The sequence below is a fragment of the Myotis nattereri genome (assembly GCF_964212035.1).
Source record: "Myotis nattereri genome assembly, chromosome: 21".
Taxonomy (NCBI): domain Eukaryota; kingdom Metazoa; phylum Chordata; class Mammalia; order Chiroptera; family Vespertilionidae; genus Myotis; species Myotis nattereri.
Window position 1 is genome coordinate 11,754,012 of NC_138097.1, and position 17,799 is coordinate 11,771,810.

General features: G+C 45.6%; 1 long non-coding RNA gene across 1 annotated transcript in view; it reads left to right on the forward strand.

Moving 5' to 3' along the window:
- The window catches only part of LOC308535748, a 1,003,266-nt gene that overhangs the window by 361,145 nt on the left and 624,322 nt on the right, over positions 1–17,799 (forward strand). Inside the window, exon 5 of the long non-coding RNA XR_013997295.1 lies at positions 11,197–11,221. This is a non-coding gene — a long non-coding RNA (uncharacterized lncRNA). The remainder of the gene's footprint in view (positions 1–11,196; positions 11,222–17,799) is intronic.

The window sequence follows — 17,799 nt, forward strand, 5'->3', positions numbered from 1 at the left end:
AATTTCTTGCTCTTCAACTCTGCATCTTTGGTGTTGGGTGAACATAACTGTAATTAAGGAAGTACCATAGCCCTGGCCAGTTTGGCTCAGTGAATGGAGCATAGGCCTGCAGACTGAGGGGTCCCAGGTTCGGTTCCAATAGGGGGCATGTACCTTGGTTGTGGGCACATCCCCAGTCGGGGAGTGTGCAGGAGGCGGTGATTGATGTTTCTCTCTCATTGATGTTTCTAATTCTCTATCCCTCTCCCTTCCTCTCTGTAAAAAATCAATAAAATATATTAAAAAGAGAGAAATACCACAGGTAAAGGTTCTTGGTGGATTGTAAAATGATCTCCAAATGTTATTATTCTTGTGGCATCTCATCACCATTGATATAGAAGACATGGTAGATTTATTTAGGCTTCCACCAAATAAGTTATCAAGTTTTATATATACATTTAGGCAGAGTACTAAAGATCTTCACAGTATGGCACAAGATAATCTTATGGTAATGGTCCCTCCAAGCAATATTCCGATAAAATTTCAGCGTGAGCACTTTTGTCGTCCACAGCAATTAATCATTTCTGTTGACTAGATGAGTTAAAAAAAAAAGTCAGGTTCCCCCTGGCAGGTTGGGCTCAGTGGATAGAGCATCAGTCTGCAGACTGAAGGGTCCCGGGTTCGATTCCAGTTAAGGGCATGTACCTCGGTTGCAGGCTCCTCCTCTGCCCGGGCCCCTGTCGGGGCACATGCAGGAGGCAACCAATTGATGTTTCTCTCTGTCTTGCCCTCTCTCTCCCACTCTCTCTGAAAACCAATGGGAAAATACCTCAGGTGAGTTTTTTTTTCTTTTTTTTAGCATCTGTAACAGGTATTATTTTTGGGTGTGTGTGGGGGGGTGGAGGCATGATTCTTTTTTTGAGCCATTTTCCTCAAGAGGCTCATGCAATTCAGGCTCAACTAAAGCAAACTCATTAGCTCTTAAGCCTTCCATTCTTCCACGTAAGATAGTGGAGGGTCGTTTGGTAACGTTTCCCTGAGATCTCTGGCGGCTCTGAAACCACATCGTTTAATGAAGACAGCAGTGGGTATATTTACGCCCATGGCGATGTGTGTAGGTATGGGTATGCACGTTTTTACCCTAATCATATATACACTCTGTGGCTAGAAGCAAGCCTCTTATTTGGAGAGAGGAATTGAAAAAAAAAATGGGAGAGGCATTTGCAAAAATAAAATTAAGGTTAGATCGTGCCATCTTTCTTTCTTTCTTTCTTTCTTTCTTTCTTTCTTTCTTTCTTTCTTTCTTTCTTTCTTTCTTTCTTTCTTTCTCTTTTTTGGCTAATCCTCACCCAAGGATATATTTTTTTCCCATTGATTTTTAGAGAGAGTGGAAGGGAGAGGCAGAGGCCGAGAGAAACATTGATGTGAGAGAGACACATCGATTGGTTGCCTCCTGCACGCGCCCCGTCCAGGGCCGGGGAACCTGCAACCAAGGTCTGTGCCCTTGATGGGAATCAAACCCAGGAACCTTCAGCCCGCAGGCTGATGCTCTATTCACCGAGCCAGACTGGCTAGGGCTGTGCCAGTTTTCTAGGAAAAAGAAACCATCGTCCTTTGGCCAACGCAACCAGATCTAGATCCAGTTCTTAAAATGCCAAGATTCCGCTTTCCATCATGGTCCTCTTAATGACGATCGCTGCTTGCAGACTCACGCCTGTGTGGGTGCGTGTTGAACAAGAAAACGCCGGTTCCGGTATATCATCAACCCCATCTTGTCGGGCATTTATGTTCCCCGTCTGGCCTTCTGGGAACCCAAAATGAGTAAGAGCAATTATCAACCTGAAGTCTGCAGCCACTGGTTGGCACCATCTCAGGATAATTTCCCTGAAACACTCATGATGAAATGCAAAGGTGGAGAATTCGAAAATCCATTTAAAAGAGCCGTGGTGTCATTTCAGTGAGGGTTTCTCTCTGCCGGGGGCGTTCTGGCAAGACTGGGCCTTTTCCGATGGGTCCCCCACAAACGATGTTCTGTGAGCCCTCGCGGCCCCGGAAGCACGTTTAACACGTTTAAACCGTTTTCTTCAGGCTGGTCTGAGTAAAGCAAGCAAACAAAATCATTGGTATTTTTTATTTTATTTTATTTAACTGGAGAAAAGCATCCAAATTTCCCTTAACGCATGTCTCCCAATGGCTCATGATCACCCAAAGGGGGCATAAAAAGAATGGTGAGAGATTCAACAAGTAAAAATACCATTACTTTTTAAAAATATATTTCTGTATTGATTTCAGAGAGGAAGGGAGGAGAGATAGAAACATCCATGATGAGAGAGAATCATTGATTGGCTGCCTCCTGCACACCCCCCACTAGGGATCAAGCCTGCAACCCGGGCACGTGCCCTTGGCCGGAATCGAACCTGGGACCCTTCAGTCCGCAGGCTGACGCTCTTTCCACTGAGCCAAGCCAGGCAGGGCTACCATTACCTTTTTCTCTCTTGGCTTTTATGCCAGCGGTCGCCAACCTTTCGGACCTCATGGGCCACCAGTGGGCCGTGGACCACCGGTTGGTGATCGCTGTTTTATGCAGCCTTCGACCTCATGTTCATCCGGTGACTTGAGTAGCAAATGAAAAGGTGAAGACCTGGTCATTTTGTAACATATGGGTGTGGTCGCTGTAGAGAGGAAAAGTGAATTTGACTTTACCTGTAATTTCTCTCTCAAAAATTTCTCTGTCAAATATGTCCCATAGTAAATAGAAGCTTAACGCTCTGGCTGGTGTGGCTCAGTGGTTGGGCACCGCAAGGTTGCCAGTTCAATGCCCCATCGGGGCATATGCCCAGGTTTCGGGGCTAGACCCCCTGTAAGGGGTGTGCAGGAGGCAGCGATGATGTCGCTCTCACATCATTGCTTCCCCCTCTCTCTCTTGCCTTCCCTCTCTCACTAAAAATCAATAAAACTATGAAAAAAAAAGGTGAGCTTTACAATAAGAAAAACCTGCTGAGATAAAGGCGTAAATATCGGAATTCTGATCCCAAAGCCCTGGGGTAGTCTTTCCATCTCTTTATCTCTGCCCTCCCCTCTTGAGTTTCTCTTCTTGTGACCTTGAACAGAGATGGGCTATCAAAGATTCAGGTTCAAGAACAGCCCAATTTGATGGTTGATCCCTCCACCCAGAAAATATGAGCTTATTACAGCGGAATTCCTGACACGGGCTGAGCCCTAATAAACTCTGAGCTGGGCCAGTAAACCACGCAGGCATCATTTCCCAGGAACCATTGCTGCTCGGAGGACAGACATTCATCTTGCTCTGAATCTCTAGCCCAGTGGTTCTCAACCTTCCTAATGCCGCGACCCTTTAATACAGTTCCTCATGTTGTGGTGACCCCCAATTTCATTGTTACAAATGGAACATAATGAAAGCATAGTGATTCATCGCAAAAACAATATGTAATCATATGTGTGTTTTCCGACGGTCTTAGGCGACCCCTGTGAAAGGGCCGTTCGACCCCCCAAAGGGGTCGCGACCCACAGGTTGAGAACCGCTGCTCTAGCCTGACACAGGCGACCTTGGACTTTGCCCTTTGCTTGTGCTGAAAGGAAGCTGTCCCATGCCTGCCCCATGCAAGCCCTGGACTCCTAGAGAGAGGGCCCCCTCCCATGGTGAGAAATATAGCTCACCTGCCCGGATTCAAATTACGGACTCGGAGACGGAAGTATGGCAAAATGGAGACTTTGAATATACTCTTGAGCGTGGGTGTCCCTCCTGGTTGTACAGGCACACTGCACTGCAATTAGCCAGCACAGGCAGTATGGTTCCTATTGCAGAGAGTTCCTCCTCCTCCATTTCCTCATTGGCTGACAACCATTCGGTCACCTGTTTCCTTATAACGTCGCCTGGGTCTTGCTGTCTCCCATTGGGCCATTTAGAAAATGGGGCTGTGCCCTAATGGGTTTTGCTCAGTGGCTAGAGCGTAGGCCTGCGGACTGAAGGGTCCCAGGTTCGATTCCGGTTAAGGGCATGTACCTGGGTTGCGGGCACATCCCCAGTAGGGGGTGTGCAGGAGGCAGCTGGTCGATGTTTCTAACTCTCTCTCCCTCTCCCTTCCTCCCTGTAAAAAATCAATAAAATATATTTAAAATAAAATAAAATAAAAAATGGGGCTGAGCCCTTTCTAGCTGCCTCCACCTCCCTGTGTCTAGCTGAGGCAGACGCCTTGGGGGGTAGGGGGTGGGGGGTGGGGGTGGGGGTTCCCACCAGGATGCTGGCCCAGGTGAAGTTCTTTGTTCCTACATCCTCTTCCCTCCTCCCTACGTTCTGCTTGCCCTGGGGAGATTCAGCAAATTCCATCCGAAGCTGACCCTGCTGGAGATGGGTCTCCGAGCTCCGTTTCCTACACCATCACATCACAATTGTGTCCCGTCAAAGTGGGGGCTGGCTTGTGTCTGTCGAAAACGTATTAGGATCTGCAGCAGCGGCCAGTGGGTCCATCTACGCTTGGTGTTACCGTTAAAGGGAACCCCTGGGGGATGGTTGACATGTCGCTTCCCGGCTCTGACGAGGCCCTGGGGTTCTTTGGTCTTCCCCTCACCTCGGAAGCCACTGGCTGGGCTCCTTTAGTGACGAGGAAATGGTCACCCCTCAGACATTTATTTCTGGTCCGTCGTCCTGTCTGCAGGTTCCGCATCGCCATCTCACCCATCATCGTGTTTTGATCACTGAGTCATGGTGACTCGATGGGAATGGCCATTGGTGTGGCTCAGAGGAGATGGGGGGACCATGGGGGGTCCTGCCTCCCAGCTTGGACACCAGACCTTGCTCTCTCTCCGTACGTCAGGTGTCTACGGAGTAGGGAGCTCCTGTTATTCATGGTACAAGGTTTGTGGTGTCTGATGCTGAACTCTGGGTCTCACATTAGTAAGACCGGCTTTCAGAAAGGGGAGTCAACAATTTCAGTTTTGTTTTTTTTAAATATATTTTTATTGCTTTCAGAAAAGAAGGGAGAGGGAGGGAGAGAGATAGGAACATCAGTGATGATGAGAGAGGATCATTGATCGGCCGCCTCTTGCATGACCCCTACTGGAGATTGAGCCCGCAACCCGGGCATGTGCCCTTGACCGGAGTCGAACCCAGGACCCTTCAGTCTGCAGGCCGACGCTCTATCCACTGAACCAAACCGGCCGGGGCCTAACAATTTCAGGTTTGAGGACATGACACTTGGGTGACGACTTCCCTCACTGTGAATATTCTGCTTTCATTAGATTACACTGGCCTTGACCCTGATGTATCCTGGGGATTCGGCCTCTTATTTTGGCCCAACTTAGGATTTCATTTCTCATTGCTGCCCCGGAATCGGACTTTTTTTTTCCTTCTCAATTATTCCCTGCTATAGAGTAGGCATCCAAACTCCTACCTCCTCTTGGTTTTACATTATGATTTCCAGACACTCCCCACCCCCCAACCCCCAACCAGCACAAGTCACACCAGCTCCATTTGGGCAAATAGTGACTTCTGGGCCAGCATGGAACCACTTTTTACTGAGGGCTGAGCAAACTGTGTGTCTATGTTAACTTAAAAAAAAAATATATATATATATATATATATATATATACACACACACACACACACATATACATATATATACATACATATATATACATATATATACATACATATATATATATATATATGTATGTATATATATATTTTAGAGAGGAAGGGAGAGGGAGAGAGAGATAGAAATACCAATGATGAGAGAGAATCATGGATCGGCGGCCTCCTGCACGCCCCCTACTGGGGATCGAGCCCGCAGCCTGGGCATGTGCCCTGATCGGGAATCGAAAGGTGACCTCCTGGCTCATAGGTCAACCACCGAGCCACACCGGCCGGGCTGTGTGTCTATATCAAAGCAAACTCACAGACCAAACATCTAACATCGTCATAAAATAAAACCCAGGCCAGTGTTTTGTGCATACTTACAAATTACACACGAGAAAAGAAACGAAACATACACAGGTGTGAGAAGGACACGGCGGTGAGGCCACCCAGCCCCTGCACCCATCTGTGTCGCTTCCTCATCTTTCTCTCCGCTCGTTGGCTATTCCAGCAAATAATTAGAAGCAGAGAGATTCCGTGAGCCATTTTACACGCGAGCGTTGTCAAAGGAAAGAAAGGTGAAGGGAGACAGACGTGAAAAGGACGAGGAAGCCAGGGACAGAACCGGCTAATTATAGAGCTTCTATTAAAATGCATCCTCCCCTTCTTGAAAGAGAATTTCTGTTTGATAATTAACGGACCTACAGGGCCCATTACACCCTCGGACTCAGAAGGTATTGATCCCTCTGTCTCTGGCTGCCACGCTTGTTTTTTCTGGGTCTTCTTTTCCGGAGAGTTTGGCGGATTTCATAATTGAGGGGTGGAGGGGAGAAGACCAGGGAAGTCACCAAAGATGACCTGCTGGGCGAGGGGTGGGCGGAGTGTCTCCCGGGGCTGGGAGGGCGGCGGGGTACTCAGCCACCCATGCAGTTCTGCTTTATTGTATTTTATTGTTTTATTTGTTTTTGGTGATTTGGACAGAGGTAGGAGTCCACATCAGGGTGCAGTTTCAAAACACAAAAAACACTGAGATGCAAAATGTGCATAGTTAACCCTAACACGCACGCCGCTGCTGAAGGGTACATTCATCCTTTAGAACAAATGGTACCAGCTGAGCCGGTTTGGCCCAGTGGATAGAGTGCCAGTCTGCAGCCTGAAGGGTCACGGGTTCGATTGCGGTCAAGGGCATGCACCTTGGTTGTAGGCTCCTCCCCGGCCTGGGCCCTGGTCAGGGCTCATGCAGGAGGCAACCAATCAATGTTTCTCTCACATCGATGTTTCTCGCTGTCTTTCCCTCTCTCTGAAAATCAATGGAGCCCTAGCTGGTTTGGCTCAGTGGATAGAGCATCAGCCTGGGGACTGAAGGGTCCCAGGTTCAATTCCTGTCAAGGGCACATGCCTGGGTTGCAGGCTCGATCCCCACTGTGGGGTGTGCTGTAGGCGGCCGATCAGTGATTCTCTGTCATCACTGATGTTTCTATCTCTCTCTCCCTCTTCCTTCCTCTCTGAAATCAATAAGAATATATTTTAAAAAAAAGAGAAAGGATTTCGTGTTGAATCTCTCTGCCTCATTTCACTGTTGCAGATTTGCTGGACAGGGTTGACACTGGATGTTGGGAAATTGGTGATGAGGACAGACCCTCATTCCTTGATGGGGTGGGACCCACAAAACAGGTGGCCGAGGGAGGAGGAAAGGGGTTGGTCACAGGAGAACAAGGCCCGATCTGTTCCTACCTCCTGGCAATGAAAAGCCATTTAATCCAGGCAGAGCCACGAAAATGCCCCAGATCTGACCAAAGGGAGCCTTGAATGCCGAGAATTCACACAGGGCACAGCTCCCTGGCGGGCTCACACTTTGGGGTGTCCCTTGCCTCGTTGGTCCATGGAGATCAGGGTAGACTGCTAATGTGATGTTCTCATGTGTTGCCCGCCTGTGTCACAACTGTAAACTCACCACGGGGGCCGGAAGTTAATTCCTGATGTCTGGCCCAAATCCAGCACAATCTCGCCCAAAGGTGGAAGGCAGGAGTGTGCCTAAGGCTGTCCCTCAGACCCTGTCTGGGCCTGGGGTTCCTTGCAGCCTTGACAGCCAGCTTCCTTAGAATGTAATCTGAATGCCCTTATCTTTTTGGCTCTGTTTCCTTTTTCTTTCTTTCTCTCTCTTCCTTCCTTCCTTCCTTCCTTCCTTCCTTCCTTCCTTCCTTCCTTCCTTCCTTCCTTCCTTGTTTTAAAAAAAATATTTTTATTGATTTCAGAGAGGGAGAGAGAGACAGAAACATCAATGATGAGAGAGAATCATTGATGGCTGCCTCCTGCATGCCTCCCGGGAATCAAGCCCGCAACCCAGGCATGTGCCCTGATCGGTAATCGAACTGTGATCTGTGATCTCCTGGTTCATAGGTTGACGCTCAACCACTGAGCTACACTGGGGGGGGGGGCTTTCTTCCTTCCTTTCCTTTTCCTTCCCTTCCCCTTCCTTCCTTCCTTCCTTCCTTCCTTCCTTCCTTCCTTCCTTCCTTCCTCCCTCCCTCCCTCCCTCCCTCCCTTCCTTCCTTTTCTTTCCTCCTTTCTTCCTTCCCTCCCTCCCTCCCTCCCTCCCAGTCTCCCTCACTCCCTTCTCTCTCTCTTTTTGCCAGAAGCTTGAACAATACTTTGATTCTTTATATTACATAGATCTTTTAATGGTCATTTCTGAAGTCCCAGTGGTTCATAACCTCTGTGATCACAAGGCTGGGCATTTTTCTTCCTGCGGAATCTAAGCGAACAGGCGGGAATCTGGGAATCTGTCCCTCGGACCATCAGCCCGTCCCTCCCCTCATCCTCCTCTCTCACTCACATGCCCTCACTGCTCAGGCTACTCACCCACCTGGGCAGGTCTGGTAGCAGGAGGCCCACATCAGAGAGAGAGAGAGAGAGAGAGAGAGAGAGAGAGAGAGAGAGAGAGAGAGATTGATTCCCGATTGCTTGAATGACCCTGCACACACCAGGAGCCTGAAGACTAGAACAAAACCATCCCTTCTCCCCTGGCCAGTCCCCCCAGGCAGAATGGCCGTGTGCGGTGCACAGCGAGCTTGAGCAGCACGAGCACTCTTTCCGTTTACAAACAAGAGGCCTAATTGAGAAGAAAAATCTATCGGAGTATTTCTTCGTGCTCACCCGTGTGGAAAAATGGAAAAAAATGTCTGTTCAGGGCAGGAGGGGGCTTGAAGGTGGCTTATTAACTCTTCGGGCTGAATCATGGCGGGGAAGGGCCGTGGGGAAACCCGTATTATTCATCCTGAATCTCCAGGCTGAAGGGAGTCAGGAAGCGAAGGACTTACTGGTGTGGGGCGCTCAGTGTATAAACATGGGAGGCGGGTTTTATCCTACTCTCTCCAAACAGCTCCTCCCCCAGCAATGCGGCGATACTCAGAGTCCACGACCCCAGGCCTCCTTACTCGTTTTTAAAAAAAATATATTTTATTCATTTTTTACAGAGAGGAAGGGAGAGGGATAGAGAGTTAGAAACATCGATGAGAGAGAAACATCCATCAGCTGCCTCCTGCACACCCCCCCTATTGGGAATGTGCCCGCAACCAAGGTACATGCCCTTGACTGGAATCGAACCTGGGACCCTTGAGTCCACAGGCCGACACTCTATCCACTGAGCCAAACCGGTTAGGGCTCATATATATATATTTATAAATATATAAATATATATATTTATAAATATATATATTTATATATAAATATATAAATATATAAATATATATAAATAAATATATATATTTATTTTTTAAATATATTCCGGTTAGGGCTCATATATATATATTTATAAATATATAAATATATATATTTATAAATATATATATTTATATATAAATATATAAATATATAAATATATATAAATATATATATTTATTTTTTAAATATATTCTATTGATTTTTTTACAGAGAGGAAGGAAGAGGGATAGAGAGGGAAACATCGATGAGAGAGAAACATCGATCAGCCGCCTCCTGCACGCCCCCCACTGGGGATGTGCCCGCAACCAAGGTACATGCCCTTGACCGGAATCGAACCCAGGACCCCTGAATCCGCAGGCTGACGCTCTATCCACTGAGCCAAACCGGTTAGGGCGGCCTCCTTACTCCTGAACACGTTTCATGGTGCCATGAGAGAGAAAATCAGGCTCCCCAGTTGACAGAAAGCTCCAGAGTTTGGTGAAAATTTCTGGGTTATCAGAACCATCCCAGGTGTTGGTTTCCTGGGTCCCAACGGGCTGCAATGCAATGCAAGGGGGGATGGGGTGGGTGGGGGGATGGGGGAAGGGCTGCCATCCAGTTGTCCCAAAGTGATCCCCGCCTATGCATCGGAAGGACCAAACTAGGAGCTGAACGGAAAGAGTAGATGATGGTTAGGGTTTACTGTAGAGTCATTCCACACATCTCTATTGGGAAGGTGTATTGATTGATTTATCAGTGATGGACGAGGGGATGGGGTGTAAGACAGAAAAGGTGGAGAGAGTTTTTTTTCCCTCTTTCCTTTTTGCCTCCCTCCCTCCCTCCCTCCCTTCCTTCCTCTCTCTTTTCCTCCCTCCCTCTCCTTGCTTCCTTCCTTTTAAAATGTGTTTTCACTAGATGCCCAGTGCATCCATGCACCGGTGGGGTCCCTTTGACTGGTCTGCGCCCTCTCGCAATCCGGGACCCCTCAGGGGAAAGTTAGGTTGTTCCCCAGTTAACTTTGCTTACCATAAGTCAGGCATGGGGATCTATCCTTCTGGCAGAGTTTTGGGATGGTCATATGAGCAATTCTGGTCAAGAAAGTCTCTTTCCTACGAGGCCGGTGTGGGTCAGTGGTTGAGCATGGACCTATGAACCAAGAGGTCCCTGGTTTGATTCCCGGTCAGGGCACATGGTTGTAGGTTCAATCCCAAGTAGGGGGCATGCAGGAGGCAGCTGATTGATGCTTCTCTCTCATCGATGTTTCTATCTCTCTATCCTTCCTTCCTCGCTCTCTAAAATAAAAAATAAAAACATATTAAAAATTGATTAAAGGAAAGTCTCTTTGCTGAGCCGCAGTTTGTTAAGTTTTATTTGCTTTAATGGGTGATTCAAAAGACGGAATTCTCTTCTCTTTGTTTTGTGATAAGGTGATGATTAGAGCTGTTTTCTTCCTCACACTGTGAGGAACTGTCCTCTGGAGAAATAACGCATCCATATTGGTTGCAGTTGTACGCTCTTTAATTTTTATGGGGTAATAAAACAAATAACAGGGAAGGATTTAATATGGAGACGAGTCATGTATTTGTAACATGTGAAGGCTAAATGATATGCTAGAATAATATGCAACAGATGGTTTTAGCATAACTTTTGAAAAACAGTTTCTTGGGGTCTAATGACAGACAATAAGTTGAATGCATTAAAAGCGTATAATTTGTTCAATTTTGACACATGTGTTCCTGCATGAATATCATTTTTAGCATAAGGTCGTTCACATGTATTTGTAAAGGTATCGTTTGGTAAATTTCAGTTTCTGTTTACGCATTGCTAATTTATTTCTAGTTATAAATTTTGTCTACTAATCGTATATCCTGCAGTCTTTATAACTCACTGATTAACTCTTGTATCTCTCCCTTTTTTTGTAGCTTGCATCAGATTCCTACATGATCTGTGAGTAACTCCAGTTTTATTTTTTCCTTTCCAATCTGGGCGCCATCTATACCTTTTTCTTGCCTTATTCGGTTGGCGGGATCCCTCGTATGATGTTGGATTAATATTGTCAGAGTAGACATTCTTGTCTTACTCCTGTTCGTAAGGGGAAAATGTTTAGTCCACCGTTAAATATGATGTTAGCTATATGTTTTTATAGATGTGCATTATCAGGTTGAGCAAGTTCCCTTTTATTCTTGGCTGAAAAAATTCTATCAGAAATGGAGGTTGCTAAATGCTTATTTTTACACGTGTTGAAATGATTCCATAATTTACTGTTTGGGGTTTGTTCATGTAGTAGATTACATTGATTGATCTTCGACGTTTTACAAAGCAACCCTACTTTCCTATGATACATCCCACTTGGTCATGATGATGTGTTATCAGTTGTATAAATTGTTGGATTCAGTCTGTTAAGGTATTACCTAGAATTTTTGCTTTTTTAGTCAAGGAGACTATTTTGGGGGAATGTATTTGTCAAAATCTGGTCTTTTGGTAATGTTGGCCTCATTGAACAGGTTGGGAAGTGTTATTGTCTATTCCGTTTTCTGGAAGGGGTTGTGAGGAATTGGCGTTATCTCTCTCTCTTAAATGTTTGGTAATGCTCAACTCTGAAGCTTTGTAGGTCTGGAGTTTTCTTTGCAGAAGTTTTTAACCATAAATTTAATTTTTGCAACAGATACAGAGCCATTCTGATTACCTGTTTCTTCTTAAATGAGCTTTGGTCGTTTGTGTCTTTCGAGAAATTTACCAAATCCATCTAAGTTGTTGAATGTATTGGCATGGTGTTGTTTATGATATTTCCATATTATCTCTGTAATATCCGTAGCATCTTAAGTGATACTGCTTCTCACAGTCGTGATGTTTATAATTTAGTTCTTCTCTCTTTGTCTTTACTGATAAGTGGGCTAGAAGCTTGTCGATTTTATAAATCTCTTCAAAGAATCATATTTGGTTTCATTGATTTTCTCTGTATTATGTATTTCATTGACTTTGATCTTTATTATTTTCTTTCTTCTTCCTACTATTGTTTTAATTTGCTTTGGTGTTCCTATTTGTTTTTGAATTTGGGACAACAAGCCCAAAGATTCTGGAATGTTTATGTTTTTCCTAAATGATGATATTACCTGATTACATATTTTCTTCATGTTGAGAGGATTTTGGATTAAAATCTTTTGATAGGTATGTAGGAAACTAAGAAAAAAATATTGACTTTATTCGTGGGGAAAAAATTAAAGGAAGAAGTTGAGCAAAACTGAGAAATAAGGGAAATTTAGTACTTTGTGTCATAACTTTCAACAGCATTTAAGTGGTCATGGTGATATACTCGTTAAATATTGATTTAACAAAACTTTGTTATAAGGCTATTGATAAATTGAGGGGGGGAAGTATGTATTAGTGTGTGTTGGGGGAGGAAGTTCAGCACTTGATTTTTATTTCTCATAGTGGAAGTCAATGCGTAATGTCCAAAATGGAACAGTCAAGAAACAGCAATGCAAAAATGCCATTTAAAACATGAGGATAAGTAGTAGACACAGTAAGTGAGAGAGCTAAAAATGGCTTATTCTCAGGGAGTGGGTTGTGGCGCGAAGAGTCATTTTATTGGACTTTGCAAAACACATCCATTTTGCTTTCCTACCAATAAATATTAGGTGGAAACCAAACTGAAATAAAAAATGCCTAAAGGATAGCTCTGAAGATCAAGTGTGGAAACCTGGTATACTCTTGTTGAACTGTAACTGACTTATACATATTTATTGTTTTGTTATGGTTGTCATAATTAGAAGCAAACCCGATAGATCACCATAATTGTCATAGTCCCGCCCTTAACCACCGGTGGACACAGCTTCATGCACTTAAAACACCCCGTAGTCATCCGTAAAATAAAATAATCATTTCTCTCTGTCTACTCCATGGAGTTCTGTGAAGCTTAACTGTTTGTAGAAGGATTTGATTCACTATAATGGCTGTTCTTCTAAAGCAGTGGTTCTCAACCTTCCTAGTGCCGCGACCCTTTCATACAGTTCCTCATGTTGTGGTGACCCCCAACCATAAAATTATTTTCGTTGCTACTGCATAACTGTCATGTTGCTACTGTTATGAATCGTCATGTAAATATCTGATATGCAGGATGTATTTTCATTGTTACAAATTGAACATAATTAAAGCATAGTGATGAATCACAAAAACAGTATGTGATTATATATGTGTTTTCTGATGGTCTTAGGCGACCCCTGTGAAAGGGTCGTTTGACTCCCAAAGGGGTCGCGATCCACAGGTTGAGATCCGCTGGTCTAAAGGATAATAATTATCTTGTATAAGATCTGTCTCACTAGGCTGGATATGGGGTGAGTTGTAGACTAACTTAGACTTGTATTTTCTAGAGAGATTTACTTCTGCTTTCTGGGACTGGTCACCTAGGAGGTCTCATTCATTCATTCACTCATTCATCCATCCATCCTTTATTCATGCATTATTTCTTCATTATTTCTTGGTTTCATTCATTCACTCATCCATCCATACACCCATCCTTTATTTGTGCATTATTTCTTTGTTTCATTCATTCACTCATTCATCCATCCATCCATCCTTTATTCATGCATTATTTCTTCATTATTTCTTGGTTTCATTCATTCACTCATCCATCCATACATCCATCCTTTATTCATGCATTATTTCTTTGTTTCATTCATTCACTCATCCATCCATCCATCCTTTATTCATGCATTATTTCTTCATTATTTCTTGGTTTCATTCATTCACTCATCCATCCATACATCCATCCTTTATTCGTGCATTATTTCTTTGTTTCAGTCATTCATCCATTCCATCCATCCATCCTTTTTTCATGCATTATTTCTTTGTTTCATTCATTCTAAGACAATAAGAGAGCAGATGATTCTCCGGGTGTTGGGCCAACTGCCATTTCTTGCTCTGACCCGGCCTGTCACCATGGCTCCCTGGCTAGTGTGGGTTTCCTCGCGTCCGTTTGGGGCAGGAAAGTAGGAGCATAAATATTTAACCTTCAGAAAAGGGCCTCGTTTACTGGAACTCTGACTGTACGAACCAGGGTGATAAATCTCTCGGAAGTATTTCAATATGCATAAGAGAATGAAACCACATGGCTGACGGGCTAACTTGAACCCTTGATTGTTTCCCTCTCTCTGAAACAAAGGGGGCCTTCTGGACAGATAGACGGTCATCAGGCATAAGTGATGACATTTATCTTGTCCTGTGGCCCCTGCCCGCCTCCCCAGGCACGGAAATTTATATCGAGTCTGTCCAAAAGCTTAAAGGAAAGTGTATTTTACAGCTGCCAATAGTTTTCGTTCCGCTGGGAAGGAGTCATTTCCCTTTGCTCTCAGCAGATTGAAAGGAAACTTTCATTCTTGGACGGCCTGTCAATAAGCAGAGGGCGAAGAGAGGGGACGGAACCCTGCAGACCGAGGTCCATGGCGCCACTCACGTGTACTTTCTGAAGGTTCCTGTTCATGCAAGGAGCCGCTCATCGGCAAAGAGAAACTGGATTTCTTCTCGGCGCATAACGCCGTCTTAGATGCCGAGACGAAGTTTAAGTCCATATAGAGCAGCGGTTCTCAACCTGTGGGTCGCGACCCCTTGGGCGTTCGAAGGACCCTTTCACGGGGGTCACCTAAGACCATCCTGCCTATCAGATATTGACATGACGATTCATCACAGTAGCAACATGACAGTGATGAAGTAGCCACGGAAATAATTTCATGGTTGGGTCACAACATGAGGAACTGTATTTAAAGGGCCAGAAGGTTGAGAACCACTGATGTAGAGATTGTGCAAAAAGGCTTATACTCAAACTTGGAAGCAAACAGTGTAAGTTGAGGCTGTGGGAAGGGGACAAGGGTTTGAGGGTCTCGTATGTTTTTACATGACAGTTTATTTAACCGTTTTGATATTCTATTGCTGTCCTTATTCAACATAGGAGAATATCAACATTCAGAGTTTAACTTCCCCCGTGTAAATGGCGTAACATAACTGCTACATTTATGCACCCAATTAAAATATCCCTTTCCTTCTAGAACTGATAGATTTTCCGTTGTTTATCCCCGCCTTGGTATTAAGCTTCGTCGAACATCTTTGCTAGCCCTGGCCGGGTGGTTCAGTTGGTTGGAGCATCGCCCTGTGCGCCAAAAGGTTTCGGGTTCGATTTCTGGTCAGGGGCACATACGGGAGACATTGATGGATGTTTCTCTCTCACATCCATGTTTCTCTCTCTCTCTCCCCCCCCTTTCCTCTCTCTAAAAACCGATACACATATCCTCGGGTGAGGATAAGAAAAAATCTTTGGTAACTTTTACTTATGTTTCCTGCTCAGTCCTGGAGTGCCTGTGGCCCGGGGGCGGCGGGGGCGGGGTGGCGGCAGGGGCGGGGGGGGAGTCTCACCGGCTTGGCTTTGGTCCTCTGATGACCCTCTTCCTTTTCTTCTTCGTTTTTCTCATTTATTTATTGCCTGGTAAACTGTATATCTCTTCAGAGCAGAGACTGAAATATTTGTCTCAGCCTCTTCATCACGGCACAGTGTCTCGCTCAGGGCAGATGTGCGGTGAACAGCGATGAATGAATCAAATGAAGGGTTGCATCTGGGTTCTGAGTAGCACTGCCTGCCAAGACCTCACTTCCTGCCAGTCCTTTAAGACATTCCTTAGACGTTCCTTCATTCTTCCAATCCGGGCTTTTCCCTCCATCTCTCTAAGGATTTAACTACACACAATTCTTTTACAGCACCATCACCCCCCCCACCCCCACCCCTTTAACGCTTATTTAGCCAACATCGATTTGAATCGAGTTCTCTTTGTAAGGAGAAAGCGCCAGCCAGGAGCTGAACTAGTACCCCCTGACCCCAACTCTCTTCTGGAATTTTTGCGGCCCTTCCGTGAGCTTCATTGTCTTTTCCGTTTCTGAAAGAGAAAACAATATTTGAGAAGTCCCCCTGTTTAATGAAGCAGAGTGATGAGCATGAAAGCCTGACCTCTCAGCCAAACCTTTAAACACACTCAGCGTGGTCATGTGTTACGTCCGCGGTGATTGCTACTAGCCCCGCCCTAGGAGCAAGGAACTCACCTGAGACACAGTGTTCGCCTGCTGTGGCTACTAAGACACGGGCAGGTCTCCAAGGCATCAAGCGGTCATTTGGGCAGACGGCAAAACGAACGACCTGGGACAACCATCAACACTGCAGGGAGGGACCTCCCTGTGCCTTGGCTAGTAATCAACACTAATAAAAGAGAAACATGCAGATTGGTGTCACTCCGCTGTGCCCACCAGCCAATCAGATGAGTATGCAAATTAACCCAACAAAGATGGCGGTTAATTTGCATACACAGGCACGGAAGGAAGACTGAAGCCTCCGGCCAGAGTGAAGACTGAAGACTGAAGAGGCTTGGCTTCTCTGCTGCGGCCGGACCAAAGCCCTGGGTCCCGGGCGCTGGAGGAAAGCCGGTGCCGGCAGCCAGGGGAAGGAAGGCCTATGTGCGAATCTTCGTGCAACGGGCCTCTAGTCTATATAATAAAAACCTAAGCGACCATTATGGCGGAAGGACCAGAACGACCAGTCGCTATGATGCGCACTGACCACACACGCAGTAGCACCCTTTGCCACCAGGATCTAACAAGGTGGGGGTCCCCTCCCTCGCGGCTTATCGGTGTATTTATCTGAGAGGTCTTCTGAAAAATATCTAAAATAAAATTACATGCCAGCCAGGCTGGCGTGGCTCAGTGGTTGAGCGTTGACCTAGGCACCAGAAGGTCACAGTTCGATTCCCAGTCAGGACACGTGCCTGGGTTGTGGGCTCAGTCCCCAGGGTGGGGCGTGCGGGAGGCCGCTGATCCATGATTCTTGCTCATCATTGATGTTTCTATTTCTCTCTCTCTCTCTGAAATCGATAATAAAAAAATATATTTTAAAAAAGATGACATTCCATCAAACATTATTCTTTCCGGGAGGAGATGCTCTCCGAGCCGCCGGCCGCCTGTGGACAAGGCCCCCCCTCCCAGCAAAGCCCGCCTCTCGCGTCCCCAGGCAGTGGCACTAGAAAAGGCTCTGCTGTCATCTGAATCCTTTTTTAGTGACAATCTCCCGTGGCCACCTGGTTTCAGGAAGCTTGACAGATTTTTGTTGTGAAATCGTATTCCTACCCTGGGAGCCGGAGCTGCCCTGCTTCTCATTCTGTCCTTGGTACTCATGTCTCCTCAAGGCCACGCTCACTCCCCCAGCAGCCAGGCTCCCGTGTGTCTAAACCAGTGATGGCGAACCTGTGACACGTGTGTCAGAGGTGACACGCGAACTCATTTTTTTGCTTGATTTTTCTTTGTTAAATGGCATTTAAATATATAACATAAATATCAAAAATATAAGTCTTTGTTGTACTATGGTTGCAAAGATCAAAAAATTTCTCTATGTGACACGGCACCAGAGTTAAGTTAGGGTTTTTCAAAATGCTGACACGCCGAGCTCAAAAGGTTCGCCATCACTGCTCTAAGCTAACCTTCAGTTGGTTACTTGG